Genomic DNA, 20,600 nt, shown 5'->3' with positions numbered 1-20,600 from the left:
AAGGTAAAATGAATTATCATGACCTGGTGAAGATAAAAATCTTCTGCACTGCAAAGGAAACAATCAGCCAAATTAAAAGGCAACCGATGGAAGGAGTGAAGATATTTGCGAATGACATATTGGTAAAGGGTTAGTATACAAAATGTATAAAGAACTTAACCAAGTCACACCTGGAAAATGTAATACAGTGAAAAAATGGGCAGAAGACATGAATAGAAACTTTTCCATAGGAGACATCCAGATGGCCCACAGACACATTAAAAAATGCTCAACATCACTCATCATCAGGAAAATACAAATCAAAGCCACACTGAGATACCACCTCACACTAGTCAGTGTGGCTAAAATGAGCAACTCAGGAAACCACAGATGCTGGCGAGCATATGGAGAAAGAGTTTCTCTCACTGTTGGTGGGAAAGGAAACTGGTGCACCACTGTAAGCATGAAACCTACAGACATCACAATGACTCTAAACGCATATCTTTCCCTAATAACACTGAATTTCAATGACTAAATGCTCCAACCAAACAACATAGCGTATCAGAATGGATAGAAAAAACATAAACAAAAAACAAAACAAGACCCATCTCTTTGCTGTCTACAAGAGACTGATTTTAGACATGAGGACACCTTCAGATTGAAAGGGAGGGGATGGAGAACTGTCTATCATGCTACTGGAGGTCAAAAGAAACCTGGAGTAGCCAACTTATATCATACAAAGTAGAGTTTAAATTAAAGGCTGTAACAAGATATGACGAAGAGCTTTTTATATCAATTTCAGGGTCTCTCCATCAGGAAGAGCTAAACATTTTAAATGTCTACACACCAAATTCGGAGACACACAAATATATAAAACAATTAATTAAAAATATACAGAACCTTGTTGATCAGAATGTGGTAATTGCAGGGACATTAAATTAACCACAGAAAAAAGGATGGAAAATCTCCAAAAGCATGGAGGTTAAAAAACATCCCACTAACGAATAAATGGGTCAACCAGGCAATTTGAGAAGAAATTAAAAGATATAAGGAAACAAATGAAAACGAAAAACAACAATGCAAACCCTTCGGGATGCAGCAAGGGCAGTCCTGGCAGGGAACAACAAAACAAAACAAAACAAAACAAAACAAAACAACAACACCACCACCACCACCACCACCACCACCACCACCACCAACAACAACAACAACAACAAGAAACATTGCTATCCAGGCCTATCTCAAGAAAGAAGAAACATCCCCAACACAAAATCTAACAGCACACCTAAAGGAACTAGAAGCAGAAGAGCAAGGCACCCCAAACCGAGAAGAAGAAGGGAAATAATAAAGATCAGAGCAGAAATAAACAATATGGAGTCTAAAGGAAAACAGTAGAGCACATCAATGAAACCAAGAGTTGTGTTTTTGAGAATATACACAAAAGTGATAAACGTCTAGCCTGGCTTCTCAAAAAGAAAAGAGAGGGGACCCAAATAGGTCAAATCACGAATGAAAATGGAATTATTACAACGAATCCCTCAGAAATTCAAGCAATCATCAGGAAACATTATAAAATCTTCTATGCCAACAAACTGGACAACCTGGAAGAAATGGACAAATGCCTCCATACCCACACACTTGCAAAACTCAAACGGGAAGAAATAGAAAATGTGAACGCACCCATAACTAGTGAGGAAATTGAATCAGTTATCAAAAATATCCCAATAAATAAGAGTCCTAGACCAGGTGGCTTCCCTGGCGAATTCTAGCAGACATTTAACGTAGAGATAATAGCTATCCTTCCCAAGCTGTTCCAAAAAATGGAAATGAAAGCAAAACATACAGACTCATTGTATGAAGCCAACATTACTTTGATTCCCAAACCCGAGACACAGAAAAAAAGGAGAATTACAGGCCAATATCCCTGATGAATAGGGGTGCAAAAATTCTCAACAAGATACTAACAGATCACATTCAATAGCATATAGAAAGTATTATTCAACACGATCAAGCGGGATTCATTCTTGGCCTGCAGGGCTAGTGCAATATTCACAAATCAATCAATGTGCTACATCACATTAATAAAAGAAAAGATAAGAACCATAGTACACTGTCAATAGATGCAGAAAAAGTATTTGAGAAAATACAGCTTCCTTACTTAACACAAACACTCTAGATAGTTGGGATAGAAGGAACATACTTTAAACATCATAAAAGCCATTTATGAGAAGCCCACAGTAAATATCGTCCTCAATGGGGGAAAACTGAGACCATTCCCCCTGAGATCAGGAACAAGAGAGAGATGTCCAATATCACCCCCGTTGTTGAACATAGTGTTGGAAGTCTTAGCATCAGTAATCAGACAGTAAATGAAATTAAAGGTGTCATCATTTGCAACGATGAATTCAAACTTCCACTTTTGCAGATAACATGACACTATTCATGGAAAATCCGACAGACTCCACCAAACGTCCTCTAGCATTGATACATGAATTTAGCAAAGGTGCAGGGTACAAAATCAATGTACAGAAATTGGTTGCGTTTTATACACCAATAATGAAGCAACAGAAAGGGAAATAAAGAAACGGATCCAATTTACAATGCACCAAGAGTCAAAAAATACCTAGGAATAAACCTAACCAAAGATGTAAAAGATCTGTATGCTGAAAACTATAGAAAGCTTGTGAAGGATATTGAAGAAGATACAGAGAAAGCGAAAAACTGCCCGTGCTCATGGATTGGAAGAATAAATATTGACGACATGTCAATATGACCCAACGCAGTCCTCACATTATATGCAGCCCCAATCTCATTGCACCGACATTCTTCTCCAAGCTGGAACAAGCAATCATAAAATGTATATGGAAACACAAAAGACCCTGAATAGCCAAAGTAATACTGAAGAGGAAAACCAAAGTGAGAGGCACCACAATGCCAGACTTTAGCCTGTACCACAAAGCTATAACCATCAAGACAGCATGGTATTGGCACAGAAACAAATACATAGACTTAATGGCATAGAATAGAGACCCCAGAATTGGACCCACATACCTATGGCCAACTAATATTTGACAGAGCAGGAGAGAATATCCAATGGAAAAAAAAGACAGCATCCATTTAACAAATGGTGCTGAGAGAAGTGGACAGCAACATGCACAAGAATGAAACTAGACCACTTTCTTACACCACTCACAAAAATAAACTCACAATGGATTAAGGACGTGAATGTGAGACAGGAAACCATCAAACCCTTGAGGAGAAAGCAGGAAAAATCGTCTTTGGCCTCAGCTTCAGCAAGTTCTTAGTTGACACATCTCCGAAGGCAAGGGAACTAAAAGCAAAAATGAACTATCGGGACCTCATCAAAATGAAAATCTTGTCCACAGTGAAGGAAACAATCAAAAAAACTAAAAGGCAACTGACTGAATGGGAAAACATGTGTGCAAAAGTCACACTGGATAATTGGCTACTATCCAAAACCTATCAAAAGAACTCACCAACTCCACACCCGGGAAACAAATAATCCAGTGAAGAAACGGGCAGAAGACTTGAACAGACACTGTTCTAAAAAAGACACCCAGATTGTCAAGAGACACATGAAAAGATGCTCAACAGCACTCCCCGTCAGGGAAATCCAAATCAAAATCGCACTGAGATACCACCTCATGTCAGTCAGAGTGGCTACAATGAGCAAATTAGAAGACTATAGATGCTGTTGAGGATGTGGAGGAACAGGAACCCTCTTGCACTGTTGGTGGGAATGCAACCTGGTGCAGCCTCTCTGGAAAACAGTGTGGAGGTTTCTCAAATCATTAAAAATAGATCTACCCTAAGACCCAGGAATAGGACTGCTAGGAATTTACCCAAGGGGTACAGGAGTGCTGAGACATAGGGGCACATGTACTCCAATGTTTATAGCACTACTTTCAACAACAGCCAAACTATGGAAAGAGCCTAGCTGTCCATCAACTGACAAGTGGATAAAGAAGTTGTGGTTTATGTATATACAATGGAATACTACTTGGCCATGAGAAAGAATGAAATCTGGCCATTTGTGGCAACGTGGATGGAACTGGGGGGTATTATGCTATGTGAAATAAGGCAGGCAGAGAAAGACAGATACCATATGTTTTCATCCATGTGTGGATCTGGAGAAACTTAGCAGAAGACCATGGGGGAGATGATGGGGGGAAAAAGTTATAGAGAGGGAGGGAGGCAAACCATAAGAGACTCTTCAATATTGATAACAGACTGAGGGTTCACGTGGGGTTGGGGAGAGGGGAAAGTGGGTGACGGGCATTGAGGAGGGCACCAGTTGGGATGAACATTGGGTGTTGCATGGAACCAATTTGAAAATAAATTACATTGAATGAAAAAGGAAATCCAGGGGTGGCTCTTACTGAATATAAGGATAGCTTTCCATTTTCAGCACTTTATGAGCGTGAGGTAGTAGTAGCTTAAGCTGCGTAGATGAAAGTTTTGTTTGTATGTTTAAGAAAAGGAGTTGAATAAAGACAGAGGCCTGTCACATGTATCACGTTGACCTTGGCAAGTTTCTCTTCTGATTGTTACCATGACTTATCACTCTTAGTGATTCACCTAGTTTGGAGTCATCCTTTTATACCAAATGGATTTCAGTTGATCATGGTAGGTGGTCCTTGTAGTATTTTGTGAATGAATTGTGTAGGTGGTGATGATGGATGGACTATGCTGGTTGCTTTCAAAAGCACTTACACGGACGGTGTAACACGTTTTTAACCCTTGGAATCCCATACGTTCTCTTACTCCCTTGTGTATGCCTTACCTGAAATATTCATGAATTGCTAGGTAGTGAATAGGTTTTAGTGGCACTGAATGCCCTACTGGCCACTCACACAGAATTCGTTGACGCTTTGCTCTTAAGCACACAATGACTCGGTCTTCCCTACGCTGCATGAAAGTGAGCATGGATACTAACTAGGCAAACTGTTTGCTGCTGCTGTGAAGAACAGCTTCGTGAACTGTGAGCTGTACCAACACAGGTATGGAACCCTAAGCAAGGCACAGTATATCGGTATTCTTTGAAAGGGTAGAGTAGTTATTTCAATTTGGCTTTCAGTGCGTTGCATGACAAGGCATTTAATTAGCTAAAACCCTCTTAGAGTCGTGTTTGATTGCAAGTTGTGTGTACTGTCCACCGCTAAGTGTCATTTCATGTTAGATGGAATTAATGGAGGCTGAAGCACCCGTGCATTCACCTCTAAGACAACCCTCTTGAACTCGTGAAGAATTATGGGCCTTCTCAGGTAAGATTAGGTACAGGTCTTTCTCAAGGGCATAATCTTAAACACAGCCAAACCTAAGGCAGCTTTGGGCAGCCCACCGTGATAAGATATGCAGACATTGTGACCTCACAAAGGGCCTGGTCTCCTAGCAACTGCGGTGTAACTCTCACAGCCTGCCTCCTGATTTGGCTTCATGGTAGGAAATTCATCAGGGCCCTGAGGCGGCCGCGAGACCTGTCAAGCGCGGGCGGCCCCTAGGGGCCTCACATCCTGAGCTGCATGAAGAGGAGGCGGCGCTGGTTTGGGGAGGCCCTGGCCTCTGCCTCCAGGGGAGGAGCCTCTAGCGCTGAACTCTGGGGCGCCTGGGTGGCACAGTCGGTTATGCGTCCGACTTCAGCCAGGTCACGATCTCGCGGTCCGTGAGTTCGAGCCCCGCGTCAGGCTCTGGGCTGATGGCTCGGAGCCTGGAGCCTGTTTCCAATTCTGTGTCTCCCTCTCTCTCTGCCCCTCCCCCGTTCATGCTCTGTCTCTCTCTGTCTGTCCCAAAAATAAGTAAAAAACGTTGAAAAAAAAATTAAAAAAAAAAAATAAAAGATGCAGAGGGTTAAATTATACTCGTTTCATAGGAAGCTTATATAAATTTTCGTTACTAGCTTCCATTGCCAATGGTATTTCAAATACAGAGGTTTTTCTCCCCCACCCTTCCCAAATTAACTGTTTTAGCTAATTAGCCCCTGAGGAAAAGATACATATTTGTACAACTTCCCTATTGTATATAATTGTATAATAATTAAAAATGAATCCAATGACCATATTAGAATGTAATTTCAACATACAGCTTATCGAGGTAGCTTCCCAGAGGGTTTTGAAATTAGATGTAGCTGGGAGGTTAACTTTGCTCAGCACAGCTTTGAAACACAACCATTGACACCATGCAGTTATTTGAACTTAACTGAGAATCTTAGTTTTTCCCTGCTATACCTTGTTACTTTATTGCACTTGAACTTGCATTCATGCTTTGGGTTATCTGGGCTATCTGATTTCGGTTTGGATCTGAATGTCCATCCTAAATTCAATATGTTGTTTAGCTGGTCCCTTAAAAAATTTTGCCATTTCTAGTTTAAAAAACAGGATGGTAAAAAAAAAAAAAAATCTTTGTTTTTTCCAAGTTTTTAGCAAAACTTTGCTGAAGTTTTGTTTTACAACTTATAAAATGTGAAGACACAACTAATATAGTTGATTCATATATTAATAGGAAAATGAAAGTATTTTATGTATCCTTTTGGGCAGACCGTGAAAAGGAACTTGACACGGTGGCCTTTCTGGTGAGGCATTCATTTACTGTCTTCTAAAACGAGTCTGCGCTTAGGTTGTACAGATTTCTGAAATAAATCCCATAGTCTTTATTCATTCTCATACCTTTATAGCTCATATGGCACAAGTAAGGAGTAAGTTTATGACCTTGCTATGCATGAGTGCCTGTATGTGGTGACTGGCACCTCAAATAAGCTTTTGAATTCCTGATGTCATTTTTATCCCCCTTCTACTTGTCACCCAGCAACTTAATTTTCTTACAGAACCAGTAATGTTATAATTGTGGAGAGCAAGCTTCATTGTTGTTTACTGTCACTGTTGTGCTGTGTGTTTTGTCCAAATTTGAGTAACAATTGATCCAGTATAATTTAAACCGGTGGCTGACACATATTGATTTGCTGTGTGCAAACAATACTACTATTGTTCTAAACACTGTTGAATAAAAATGCATGAAACATATTTGGATACAAAGAAATCTGAGCAATTTTGAACTCATAGTTTTTTGGTGTTCCAAGGATTGCCATGGAGCTCTTAAAATCAGTTGTTTTAGTGCATATATAATTTATATATATAATATTTATATTATTTACTGTGTATATATATTATATAGTGGAGGTATATATATATATATATATATATCTCCACACACACACATATGTATATATATGTATATATACACATATATATGTATATATATGTATATGTATATATACATACATATATATACATATATAAAATTTGCTTTATTGGTGTGTTTAAAATATTTTTGGTAGATTGTCATGTCTTATGGGAGTTAGAACTCAGTTGTTTGTCATGGAGCTGAATTGTGTTCTTGGACAGCTTAATGTGCACATATGATTAAGATTCACAATCTGGTTGTACTTTTCTTACTAATGTATTAACTGTAAATACGTGTTAGAGAACGTGCAGTGTCTGGCTCTTCTAATGATGTTGGAAAGTTTTTGAAATGGAATCTTAGGTTTGCATGTGAATCGCAAAGCAATGTGAGAAATTTTTATTTCTTTTGTTAACGTCAACACCCTGGAAGCCTGGAGATATGGTTTTTATGCTATTTTGGGAGTCAACAGTATGTCAATATCAAGTCTGATGATCTAGTAATCTCTGAGACAATGCTTCATTCCAGAGTCCAAACCATTACCCAGTTTGCCACAATAAAGACTTTAAACCTGCATCAAAGTTCATTTTGAGTCCTGACTATAACCCCCTTCTAGTAGTGATGGAAAGCCTAACACTCACGTATGTTTATATTATAAAAGAACATAAGTGTGCTGCATAAGAGCAGCAGCAGTAAAGGCTGTCCTAGAGAATAAAGTAAAGCCAGAATTTTCATTACAGCCTAGCGGGTGGACGTAGAGTGCTAGCAAGTGCAGGATTCATAGTATTATGTGCCCTGGATTTGTCTTTGTGTCTGAGTTCCTATCAATAATTGGAGGCAGCAGTGTACTAACTGTGGATCACATTGCCTGCGGTGGGATGAAAGATTGACCACTCGAAACCATTAGAACTGTACGTAAGTTACAGAAATGCTCTGTGCTTTAGCTTCCTGAAAAATCACATGTGGTTAGTAAAATAAACTATTGGACTACTGAAAGGATTAAAAAACGATGTTAGTGGGTGAACACATAGAAAATGCTTCACAAATGCTATTAACTGGAGGCATGTGGGCTGAAAATAAATATATATGCTGAGAGGTACTTGCGAGTTTAACATCCTGAAAATAGAGTGTGGTCTGAGAATGCCAAAAGACAAATGATGAGAAGGTAATGTATGAGTGGGTTTAGTTGAGGAAAGGACAGCAGGTGGTGAGGTTAAGTTGATTTATTAGGTAGTTTTCACTGTTGGAGGTTTTCTAGACTTCCTTAGATATTTGGCGTATTTTTGCCCTTTGTTCTGAAATATATTTAAAACATATTGTTATGTATATTAAACTATCTGAGAATTTATACAAATAATAAGAGTTACCTATCACGAACTTGCCAAATGTCAACACGAAATTTTCATTTTGGGTAAGCTCGGTAATGTTTGCTTTAAATCCGTGTGAGTTTACATGTACGAAATTAAATTTGAAGCAATATGTGTGAGTTTTGTACTTCCTGTGTTAAAGGAGACCAGTAAGTGCAGTAGTTAGATTTGAAATAGCAGAACGTTGTTACCATAGGGAAAAGATAGCCTCACAGTTGAAGCATTGACACACTCATCTTTAGATTTGGGTCTAATGCCTGTGACTTAGCTCTGATTCCACTCCCACCTGCAGAAGGAATAACAACATATTCTAGGTTGGAGAGCAAGTCAAAGTTACAGTAGCTGAAATTAACAGTAAAAGAATTCCCCTAGATGGAATTTATCTGGTGGTAAGAAGATCAAAACTGAGCCTGGCTGCAGATTTTGCAAGAACAATGACTTCTGGTCAGCACTCCCTTGTCTTGGCAATGTCACCTTACACTGAAATTTATAACATGCGGGACATATCCAGAGCCCAAAAGGAAAGCAGTGCTCAGAAAAGATGGGACAGTATGTCTCCCAAGCAAATTTGAATAAATATTCTAGGGGACTCAAAACTGAACTTCTCTTACTTTGAAAGGTATTCATAGAAATGTTAATGTTGAGATTCTTCCAACTACTGAAATAAGTTATGTAAAATGTGTATGTATATATATATGTGTATATAATATGTATATACATACATATATATATACACATATATACACATATATACACATATGTATATATACATATACAAATATATACATATATGTTTACATACATATACGCATATACATATACACATATGTATATATACATATATACACATATACATATACATATATGTATATATACATATATATAAATATATATATACATATATATACATACATATATTTCTCTCTTCTAGGATGTTTTAAAGTACATATTCTTTAAATGTTTAGTAGAGACAGTAGAGAAAAAAAGGGTGTGATTTAGGGGTCTGCACTCAGATTAAAATAAGATTACGGAAGTATAGTATACATTCAAAAGGACATATATTATTTTTTTCATGTTTGTTTGTTTTTGAGAGAGAGACACCGTGTGAGCAGGGGAGGGCCAGATAGGAAGCCACAGGATCGAAGCAGGCTCCAGGCTCTGAGCTGTCAGCACACAACCTGATGTGGGGCTCGAACTCACAAACCGTGAGATCATGACCTGAGCCAAAGTTGGACACTTAACGACTGAGCCACCCAGGCACCCAAAAAGGACATATATTATTAAAAGTATTCTGAGCACAGCTTGATGAAGTTAAGTTCAATATACTTGTGGAACCTGCACTCATTAAACAAGGTACCAGTACCCCAAGAGACCACCTGTGCCTCTTTCAGTCACGGTCTATCTCTCCTTTGGGACAGGAATTATTCTGACTTCTTACAAAATATACCACTTTTGCTTGTTTTTGGACTATATAGAAATGGAATTATGTGTCCTACACCTAGCTTCTTTCATTCAAACTTATGTTAGTGATATTCATGTTATTGTGTGTGTAGATCCTTTATGCTCATTGGTGTATAGAATTTCCTTATGTGAATAGTTTACAATATTTCTGCAACTCTTGGTGGACATTTAGGTAGGTTATGCCTTAGGGTAATTATGAATGAAACTTCAGTGAATATTATAGGACATGTCGTTTGGTGAACATGTTTTAGAATAGTATTTATTTATCTAGGAGGGAATTTGCTGGGTCGCATGTCATCCACCTTATCAGCTTTGGTAAGATTCCTCCAAACTGTTTCCAAAATGGTTATACCAATTTACATGAACTTCTTTCTATAGTAGTGCCTGCATAGTGTCTGTGAGCTCTGAATACTTGATAGCTTTGCCAACACTTGCTAATATGGTCTTTTTCATGTTATCTATGCTGGCAGGTGTACAGATTTTTTTTTTAATTTGAGAAATTTCAATCCAGGTATTGTATACAAATAGTTAAAAAAAAATACCCATAACATCCAAATTGCAGATCAGGACTTGCAATAAAAAAAAAATGAAAGCTTTGTTTCCCCCACGAACACCTCTTCCCCAGAGGCAACACTTTCTTTTGTTTTCTTTTCTCTTTTTTTTTTTAAATCAGGGTTTTTTTAAATGGACCATTTTGTATGAACAATTTTAGATTTAGAGACAAATTACACAAAAAATCCAGTTTCCTCACCCCCACTCGTTTCTATAGTACCTTGCACTAATGTGGATACATTAATTATACGTGGTGGATGAGCCATTATTGATTGACATATTATCATTAGACACATTATCATTAACAGTTAGGGTTTATTTTGTGTTATATAGATTCATAAGTTTTGAGAAATGTAAATGGTATGTACCTACTATTGCAGTATCATACAGAATAGTTACACCACCCTAAAGTGCCCTGTGCTCCACCTATTACCACTTCCTCTCTCCCCCTAAACCCTCATAGCCACTGGTCTTTTTACTGTCTCCGAAGGTGTTTTTGTTGTTGTTGTTCTTGTCGTTGTTGTTGTCATTGTTGTTGTCGTTTTGTTTTGTTTTGTTTTTCCAGAATGTTATCATAGTTGGAAACGTAAAGCATATGGCGTTTTGGATTGGATCCCTTCACTTAGTAATCCACATTTAAGTTTCCTCCATGACTTTTAAGTAGCTCCCTTTCTCCCTCTTTCCTTCCCTCCTCTTCTGTCTCTCTGCCTTCCTTTCATTAAGGGAGTTTATTTTTTAAAACAGCTTTTGGTTTACAGAAGAAGACTGGAAAGTGCAGAGTTCCCCTGTTCTCCCTTTTACCCCCCGAAACATAGTGCTCCCTATTGTAAACTTCTTGTGTCAGTGTAGTGCATTTTTTACAACGGGTGAGCCAAAATGGAAACTATTATTAATGAAAGTCCCAAGTTTACCTTAGCATTCACTGTGGTGTGCAGTTCTGTGAGTTTTGACAAATGCACAATGCCATGATTCAAAGCATTTCACTGTCTTACATGATGTTTCACTGCCGTAAATATTCCCTGTGCTTCATCTATTATTCATCTGTCCCTTCCCCTCTGAGTTCCTGGCAACCACAGGTCTCTTTACTGCCTCCATTATTTGAGGCAACACTTTGAACTGTTCCAGGTTTATATTCTTTTCTTAGGTATCTTCATGAATATAAGTAATATAGCATACTGCTGCTTATTGATTTGTCAGTTTTAAGCACCGTCTACTGACTTCCTATGTGAAGATGACGTATAGGTCGCTTAAGCCACCTGTCTTCTCTCTCCTCACCTTCCTCTATATTCCTGAACTTCTATCTTTATACTGTTTCAGTCAGGTCCAGCCAGCCGGTGAGTCACTATCGGTATTTTAAAGAGTTACACACGTGATGGGAAATCCCAGAAGCCAAACAAAGGATGGCGAAGCAATCAGGAATTAGTATCATCAGAAAGCTGTTTCCACCCCCAGGGCTAGAGAAACTCAGAACCATACCTAGCAGGAACTGAGAACATGGGAGAAGAGGCTCTTGGAAAGAAGCTAGAATTTGAGGAGATAAAATCACTGGTAGCAAGTGGAGTGGGAGAGAGAAAAACCTCTGGGCTTATACCTTCCTCCCTTTCTCCCATCAAACACCCATTGGTCAAACCCCTCTGGAAGCCAGGTGGCAAGGAACCAGGAAACACAGTCTGTAGGAGAAGTGCAGGAACTGGATCTGAGGGCAAAAAGACATAATGCCTGAAGTTACATATATGTCCCAGTTAGGGTTCTGCAGAGACTCAGTATCAATAGGAATTGGTTCACAGGATTATGGAGGCTGAGAAGGGAAGACCCAGGAGATCCAGTAGTTTAGTTCCAGGCAGACTCCAAAAGCCTAAGAATCAGGAGAGCTGATGATGTATGTTTCACTCCAAGTCTGAGTCTGAAGTCAGGAGACCAATATCGCAGCTTGAAGACACTCAGATACACAACAGTGGATTCTCTCTTACTCTGCCTTTTGTTCCATTCAGGTCTCCAACCGATTAGTTGAGGCCACCCAGGGTTTGTCAAGGCAATATGTTTTGCTTAGTCTCCTGATATACAGATGTTCACTGTACTAAGAAATGTCCTCACAGACTCACTAGAAATAATGTTTAACCATATATCTGGGTACCCTGTGGCTTAGCCCAGTTAAAACATGAAATTAACCATCACAAGATATAATTTTATGTATGTATATATGTATGTATGTATGTATGTATGTATGTATGTATGTATGTGTGAATGAATATATGTTATTTGAGAGAGAGAGAGAGAGAGAGAGAGAGAGAGAGAGCATATGCTCAAGCAGGATAGGGGCAGAGAGAGAGAATTCTGAGAATTCTGTCAGTGCAGAACCTAATGCTCATCTTAGTCTTATGAACAGTGAGATCATAATCTGAGCCAAAATCAAGAGTTGGATTCTGAACTCACCGAGCCACTCAGGTACCCCACAAGATGTAATTTTAAAATAGAGACCTATTTCCCTTACCTGTACTATCATTTTTCATTCCTTACATTGTAAGATAAATGTCTTCCTCAACCTTGCTGCACTTTTTCTCGGTTTCCCATCAGCTTTGGACTTCTGTTTGTCATTGTTGTTAACACTGGTATCATGCTCTGCAATCAAGTCTCTTTCCATTGTTTAAGGTTGATTCTAAAACTTGAAAACTAATAAATGGTTTAAATTATTGGGATTATTAAATAATATGCAAACATTAGAATTACTACTCTGTTCCTGGAGTCCTTGGACCTGCTGAATGAGGACATCTCTAGGATCAAGGTGAAATGGATCCTTTTTCTTTGTATTCCATCAGTGCTTTAAACCACGCCATGTTTCACTTGGCTCATTCAGACTAAGACCATCTTATGGATATTTTCTCGTTCTCCTTTTCTTGTTTCTCGTTTTCTAATTACACTTCTTTGTTTTATTGCACTCTTTCAGTGTTCTCAAATCATGCCACTTATGACATCTTCCTGTTAAACTCTTAGAGGTCACTTACTGGAGCCTTCTCTTTTCCTGCCTCATTTAGGTGGTGACTCAGTAGGTCTGCTTCATAGCTTCCTTCCTGTGATTTTCCTCTACTATGGTCCCCGTTTGTTTCCATGGTTTCATGGTAATAGGCTATCTGGGAATTTAGGGAGCATTGAAAAGCCTGGACTCTTGAGCCAGACGGCCTTGGGTTAGACTTTACTTGTTCCACTTACCAACTGTGTAACATGGATGTTGGATGAGTTATTTGGCTTCTTTATAACCCTATTTCCTCCTCTAGAAGATAATAATCGTAATTGTATATACTTTATAAGTTTGTTGTGTGGTTAATATGTAATAAAATGTGAAAATAACCCATAACAGTGTCTGGCACAAAAATAAACACTGTTAATGTTGGCTATTATTAACTATAATTTTTCTTTATTTTTTTCTCTCCTTGTTTTGCTGGAATACACCTTCAGATAACTTCCTAATGAAGAATGAATAGAATCAAATGTTCTGAGTCTTTGCACGTCTGAAGATATCTTGAGTCCACTCTCAAATTTAATTGATAATTTTGATAGGTGTACAATTCTAGCTTCTTTTTTTATTTTATTTATTTTTAATTTTTAAAGTTTACCTCCACATTAGTTAGCATGCAGTGCAACAATGATTTCGGGAGTAGATTCCTCAGTGCCCCTTACCCATTTAGCCCATTCCCCCTCCCACAACCCCTCCAGTGACCCTCAGTTTGTTCTCCATATTTATGAGTCTCTAATGTCTTGCCCCCTCCCTGATTTTATATTATTTTTGTTTCTCTTCTCTTATGTTCATCTCTTCCACTCATAGAATTCTAGCATCTAATGGCCTGTTGCCCCTTCCATCGATTATCCCCTGATCACAACACCATTGGAACTACAATATCTGCTCTTTAGAGTGTTTTTGACTCACCATCACTTTCACCTTCTTGTATTTTTCAAAACCATTCAGTACGTCTGGCGTATGCTTAAGGAAAAGGGAATGGAGGTCCACCTTTTGAAGGGCTTAAAAGAGAATTTATGAACATATTTTAGACTGCCACAGCCTGTCTGCTGGCCTCCTATTATTCACTTTCATCCTGCATGAAAAATACCCTCACCCTACCCCAAGAATCCTCCCTCTTAAAGACCCAACCCTTGTAACATCAGCTCAAAGTTCAGGATATTTTTATCCAAATTAGGTCCAGGTGTGAATGAGTCTCCTTGTGTGCACTGGCCCTTGATTCCACTTGCAATCTGAAGACCTATGAATGAAGACCTATGAATTAAGCATACAACCAACACGGGCATGTGATAACCAGAAAACACACACACAAAACACACACACACACACACACACACACACACACACACACACACACACACACACAAACACACACACACACACACACACACACACACACACACACACACACACACAGAGAGAGAGAGAGAGAGAGAGAGAGAGAGAGAGAGAGAGAACAAACAAACCAACAAAACACAAACATTTCTGTCCCAAAAGAAAGGAAGGAGGTTATCATGAGTCACTGGTCCATAACAATTCTGAAGTTCAGCTGGCACAGGTAGGCAGTCCTTTCATTGGGTCTTAAGGCCTGGGATCAATGAGGAAATATCACTGCCTGCCTTTGCTCTCGCTGAGCAGCTTGGGGTCTCGGCTGGGTCCCAGGGAAGGCTCTCCTTCCTAAGGACACCAGGGTCGCAGTATAACAAAGGACGGGTCTTGTCGGTGGGAAGCAAGGCCAGAAGACAGCATGGTGGGGAGCTTGGCAGATGCGTCCGAGCTCCGCCTTTTACGTGTCGGGTCGGGGAAGCTTCTTTGAGAAAAGACTGGAGTCAGAAAGAGTAGAGGTCTCCTCCCAGGTACCAAAGGGTATGAGCTCCCAGCGGACAGTGATCCCTGCGACATGCAGACAGGCCTACTGAGGCCCTACTGTCAAAACACCCAACGGCTGAGAAACAGTGCACTTCTGACGGCTCCTCGGAATAAGTGGGATGATGCCCAGACTGGGTGGGCCTGGTTCCCACATTGGCAGTAGCGGAGTAAGACAGGCACCGTGTACAACTGAGGGGCTTGTTACAGGAAACAGGGAGTATCGAAAAGCAAGGGGGAGTCCAAAGCCGACAGAGGTGGCTCCATGGCTGACAGATTTCCTACCCTGCGTCCTAAGGGAAGGATGGACAGAGGCTGTCTGGCGGTCGATACCTGAGGCTTTTGTTTCTGTCTCAAAATCTCAGCTCAAATGCACCCTCTCTCTTTTCAATTGTTTTAAAGGTGAACAAAGTTTTAATTTGCTCTAACTTTCTCGTTGATGGTCTCTGCACACGCTGGAGCATCTCTTCTGTAGGACAAGGCCTCCCCAAAGTGTGTTTGCTGCCACATAGTCCCAAGTGGTGTCTTAGATGTTTTTTTGTCTGTTTTTTCACCAACGGGGTGCCTTGTCTAAAAGGTCCAGGAAAAGAGGGTTAAATGAAGCAAAACCAGGGTTTGGAAATAAGAGGTTGGCAAAAATAATAAAAAGCGTGCTGGCAGGAGAATTAGAAGTAGCCGTGGTTCAGACGTGTGATAGTGAGGAGGACACCTCAACATTCCACCGTCCTCCTCGGTCACCGACTTCTATCCCAAACTTGCATCGTTTACCAGTCAAAACAAGCTTTTGCCAACAGCCCCACTAACTCAATCACATCTGAGAATCAAGTCCTGTCCGGCCGGCAAGAAAGACACCAGGGTCAGCCTCTCCTTGGCTCCTGGGCTGTGGGTGTGCGGGGCACAGGAGACTCGGGTGTTTTCCCTTTTCTTCTTATCACAGCTTTCTCTCCAGGAGATGCTCTAGAAATGGAGCCCTTTTTGTGTCCATGCCTCCAGGTGGAGAGGCGTGCTAGGTGCAACTCGTGATTGGATAGATGAGCATTTTGGAGCCACTGAATATTTGATTTCTCTTTTTGGGGATGACACTTTAAAGTTCAGATGACGTTCTGAGTACCTGCCCTCAAGCTCACCCTGACACCCGTGGTCCTTCTGCATGTGGAGTGATCCCGGAGCATTGATCTTTCCTAATGCTCTCCCTCTTCCGCTCCCTCCCTCCTCCCCCGCTTCCTCTGTCCTTCTGCCTTTCTTCTTCTCCTCTCCATTTCTTTTTCTTTCTCTCTTACTACCCTAGCCAAAAATGGCCGGACTAAGGCACTCATTGCCAAAACAAGGATGGATGGACCCTCTGAGCCGGCCAGCAAGCACTGGGTGGAAGAGTGCAAGAGCGCTGGCCGGTGGACGCCTCCCACACGACACAGACACCCACAGGCCAATCCAGTCCTGTATCTGAAGAAGAAGAAAGCTAGTTTGTGGAGGCCCAACATGTCACCCAAAGTGCCTCATACTTTCTACATAACAGGATTCTCAACTTCATAAAAGTGGCATTTGAAGCCGCCAACAAAATTAAAAACACCAGCTCTAAAACCGAGAACGATCGTGACTCACTGTGCCACAGTGGAGTGGATCTGGAGAAAAAAACAGGAAGTAGAATGGAATTATCTCGGTGTTTTGTGCCATCAGGGTAGATGCCATCCACCTTCTTCATGGAATGTGGTTATCCTGGGAAGCAGTATGCGGTCCCAAAATGGTGCCCTTACTATCTCCGCGAGCCAGCGCGACCTCCCCCCAGGTGAATTACGTGGACCGGACACGGCAGCCCCTTCCTCCCCTAGCTGTGCATTTGCCCTTGTCCCCCGCACACAACTTCAGATCCCAGCAGATACCAAATGGAATGCCAACATTCCTCAGAAGCTTGTTTGGCAAAAGCCTAGGACTTTTATTCATATTGTCAAAACCCAAATAAGCCAATGTATCAAGTTGTGTCTCCACAGTGTGGCCTAATTACCCGAGAATCATCCCCACCACAAAAAATAATAGCTTGAAAAAGCACTTTTCTTAATCACATCAAACCCAGTTGGTAGGATTGCCTTGCTCATTAGAAACCAACAGTTAATAAGAAGTGGTCCCCAGATGATTTAGGGGAGAAAAAGAAATCCTTCACCCGACTTGTGTAAGGTAAAGCTAAGGAAGGCCACTGGAAATCTGGGACCAGGGCTGTGGGAGGAACCATCATTTGTAGTGGCTGCTAAGGACAGTCAGAGCCGACCCACCGTGGACGGTTCTCCTGTTCTCCCAGCCCCATTAGGAACAAGCAGCAGAATCGACTCTTTCTCCCACACAGGTCTGCTTCTAGCTCCAATATCTGTACACAGGTTTTCTGAGCATTAAATGTAACTGAACTTCACCTAAGACAGGTTTGGGAAATTCATACGAGTGAATGTGTTTTAAAAATATTTCATAATGAGGAAATGTTGGGGCACCTGGGTGGCTCAGTCAGTTGAGCGTCTGACTTCGGCTCAGGTCATGATCTCACAGTTTGTCAGTTCGAGCCCTGCGTCGGACTCTGTGCTGACAGCTCAGAGCCTGGAACCTGCTTTGGATTCTGTGTCTCCCTCTCTCTCTGCCCCTCCCCTGCTCATGCTCTCTCTCCGTCTCTCTCTCAAAAATAAATAAACATTAAAAAATTTAAATAGGAATATTTCATGATGGGGAGATATATATGATATAATGTTAAATTAAAAAGCAGACTGTAGAGACTGCTCATCAATGGCATAAAAAATACATTCTTACCCCACAATTTCCTCCAAACCTACTGGAAACAAAAAGAAAATTAAAAAAAAAATAATAGTAAGAGAAAAACAGCTACATTATCAATGAAAAAGGAAACGGACCAAAACAAAAACATGACACTTAGCTGCCAAATACTTTGAAATCTGGACAGAGGCAGGGAAGACAGAGAAAGCTCACAGACTTCCTAAGATGGGGGTCCCCATGAAGGGGGGTGGAAATCATCCACCAAAACCCACCAGCAAAGACAAGATATCCAGGTAAACTTGAATCTCAGATAAAACACAGAAAAACAAACAACAATGAATATCTTTTGGTATAAATATGTGCCAGATATTGTCTGGGTCATACTTTCACTAAAAATTGTCTGCTGCTCACTTGATAGTCTTGAACTGGTGTCCTGAATTGTACTAAATTGTGTCAGAACAGCAAAAGAAATCCGGCTGACCCATCAGTGAGTTTTGTTTGCTTTGCGCGGTGTTTTCAATTTTCTAACTTACCCTCAATATATGTAAGTAAGGAGATTTCAGTTAAAAATTTAGGTCCCTGTGGGGGCGCCTGAGCGCCTCAGTCGGTTCAGTGCCCGACTCTTGGTTTTGGCTCAGGTCACCGTCTCACAGTTTGTGAGTTCGAGCCGGAATCAGCCTCTGTGCCGACAATACGGGGTCTGCTTGGGATTCTCTCTCCCTCTCTCTCCCTCCCCAACTCAATCACCTCCCCCCTTAAAACACATAAAATAAACATTACCAAAAAAAATTAAAAACATTTACATTTTTGGTTCCTCCTGACAAATCTGATGATATGCCCACATGGACCCCAATTCCCATCTGGCAAGACTAGGCTGGGGGTTTTCACTGTCCGCTCTGGATGCTCAGGTTTATTGGTTTGCTCTTATCCCACATAAGCCACTTAATTCACTGATATCACTGCTTAGGTCTTGGAAGCTTTGCTTTGTTTGGTGTTTGTGTTTGTTCATCTTTCCCTAGCACCTGAGGATGCGGGTTGGTGGTACATGTAAGAATGTCCCTTTAGTGACTGGCTAGACAGCCGAGGGTCACCATGGCCACGGGTTGAACACTTCTCAGTATCCGGCCATTGTTGTGTCTGGGATTGAGCCACCAGACTTAGAGAATCTGCTGGAAGTCAGGAAAAGCAGGATGTGCGGCCGAGGGCCTTACACGGAGCCCTGTTGCTGCCTTGGAAGATGCGATGAGCTGACATGTCTCAGCACAAAGAAGAGAAAGCCAGGAGAGAGAATGGGCGGAATCTCTTAAAAGAACCAGTGTGGCCCCTGGAAACAGTTTCCAGTAGTGCCACAGTCCTTCAGCCTTGTGTTTTGTCCTTCTGGTTTGTTTATTTCCTTACCTGAAATTACAAAAAAAAAAAAAAAAATTTCCATTTTTGCATGAAAATAGCCTACAATCATCCATTTTTGCAGAAGGTAATTGTTCTCTCTCTGAGAGAGCACATAATTAGCCCATAAGCTGAAGGAAGATGCAGGATGGTTAACTTCCCTGGGTGAGAGTTCAGGGGCAAGTTTGGTGTTTTTAAGTTTATTTATTTATTTTGAGAAGGGGAGCCAGGATCAGGGACGAGGCAGAGAGATGGAGAGACAGAATCCCAAGCAGGATCCGGGCTGGCAGCACAGAGCCCATCGGCAGGGCTCGAACTAGTGAAGCCACGAGATCATGACCCGAGACGAAACCAAGAGTTGAGTGATCAACCCACCTAGCCACGCTGGTGCCCCCAGGTGAAAGTTTTTAAAACCTTTCTTTGCATTTATCTGTATGGCTTGAATTTTATATAATAAGTTGTATCATTTTTACCAAAATATTAAAGCCATCATTCTTAAGTGAACAGAATAATTTACGACTATCCAAACATATAATGTACATACCCAGAAACACTTACAAACCTAGTTACCCCAAAATGTTAATAATGGCTGTCTCTGGGTGACAGGATTATGGATCGGTTTTGGTATCGTTTCACGTTTTTTGGTGAGTGTTCCATACTGTCTGCAATTAGCATGCATTACACTTACATTTAAAACATGAAAATGGTATTTCTTCACAAGAGACTGAGAACTGTTGCCACACTGAGATTCAGGCACAGCCTCTGGGTCTGACCTGGCTGTAAAAGGTGGTGAGCAGGGAAAATTTCTTGGTTCTTTGTTTCCTTTAATGATCCTGCTGATGGCTAAGACGCCCAAGTCGCCCTAAGAACCCATTACCGATTCTAAATGGCCCCACATAGATCAATAAATATGTCCTTTTTACGAAATTTCTTCAGCTTTCTTCCCACCTACCCTCATTTTCTTTGGAGAGACCAGAAAGCTTCTGAAGCCGTCTGCCCTCTTGAAGTGAATGTATTCTTTAGTTATTCAT

Source organism: Panthera onca, chromosome Y (assembly GCF_046562875.1).
Source record: "Panthera onca isolate mPanOnc1 chromosome Y, mPanOnc1 haplotype 2, whole genome shotgun sequence".
Classification (NCBI taxonomy): domain Eukaryota; kingdom Metazoa; phylum Chordata; class Mammalia; order Carnivora; family Felidae; genus Panthera; species Panthera onca.
This window is presented reverse-complemented; position numbering follows the sequence as displayed.